This window comes from Octopus bimaculoides, chromosome 24, assembly GCF_001194135.2.
Source record: "Octopus bimaculoides isolate UCB-OBI-ISO-001 chromosome 24, ASM119413v2, whole genome shotgun sequence".
Taxonomy (NCBI): Eukaryota; Metazoa; Mollusca; class Cephalopoda; order Octopoda; family Octopodidae; genus Octopus; species Octopus bimaculoides.
In genome coordinates this window covers 14,334,007-14,335,268 of record NC_069004.1, presented here as the reverse complement: position 1 = coordinate 14,335,268, position 1,262 = coordinate 14,334,007, and the positions used below count along the sequence as shown (strand labels likewise).

Below are 1,262 nucleotides of genomic sequence, written 5' to 3'. Positions count from 1 at the left end.
GTGTGTGTGTGTGTGTGTGTGTGTGTGTGTGTGTGTGTGTGTGCTATAGAACATTATGGAGATATGTGTATGTATGTGTATATACATTTAGTACATTGTAGAAAGTGTGTATATATATATATGTAGTTTTATACATTATAGAAGGTGTGTGTGGAATAGAACATTATAAAGGTACGTGCGTGTTTTTGTAGGTCATTATAGATGTGTCATATAATACATTACAGATAGTGTGTGTCTGTGTGCTATAGTTTATAGTACATTATAGAAAGTGTGGTGGGGTGAATAAAACATTATAGAAGTGCACATGAATGAGTATATAAGTTGTATGCATTATTGTACATTACGAAAATGTGTATTTGGTATAGTACATTGTGGAAAGTATGTGAAATAGTACATTAGAGATAATGTTTATATTATAGTACATTAAAAATATATATATGCTATAGTACATTATAGAAGGTGTATGAGCTATATTGCATTATAGGAGGTATATATACTACAGCATATTATAAAGGGTGTATATGTTATAGTTATATGTTATATGATATATATTGAGCGTAGCTATTGCCAGTACTGCCTGACTGGCCTTCGTGCCAGTGGTACGTAAAAGCACCCACTACTCTCTCAGAGTGGTTGGCATTAGGAAGGGCATCCAGCTGAAGAAACTCAGCCAAATCAGATTGGAGCCTGGTGTAGCCACCTGGTCCACCAGTCCTCAGTCAAATCGTCCAACCCATGCTAGCATGGAAAGCGGATGTTAAATGATGATGATGATATATCATTGTTTCTTATTGTTTCTGTAGTTTGTGATATGGAAATCAGCAATACTCGGGAAGAGTACCAAAATACGATTTTAGCAAAGCATACTTAGTATCCTCCTATGGATCCGAATGTTGGAAAACAACCAAAAGTATTGCTGTTTTACTTGTCTGTGAAACAGCAGCATAGTCGAGATGTGTTTTCTTCTCTTACTCTTGTTTTTTGCAAACATCTTCAAAACGACTTTCTAAAATGAAATTCCATTATGCAGCTGAGGAGTACATTTTCATTGTATTTTCTGTAGTGTTCTCACTACATGAATAAATGGAGCTTGTACGAAACGTACGTACTGCTATAACCTATTGAATTTTTGTTGCTTAACTTCAAATTTTATTCACCAAATCTCTTGATTTTGTTTTTGGTTTTTATCCTACCAAATTCTGGTGCCTCAAGCATTTTAAGTACCACATTTAATCTTTTGATTAAATCTATATTATTATTAT

The 1,262-nt window shown here is 33.9% G+C and overlaps 1 long non-coding RNA gene across 1 annotated transcript in view; it reads right to left on the bottom strand.

Annotated features, from left to right (window-relative positions):
• The window catches only part of LOC128250706 (uncharacterized), a 170,176-nt gene that overhangs the window by 162,159 nt on the left and 6,755 nt on the right, over positions 1-1,262 (bottom strand). The window lies entirely within an intron of this gene.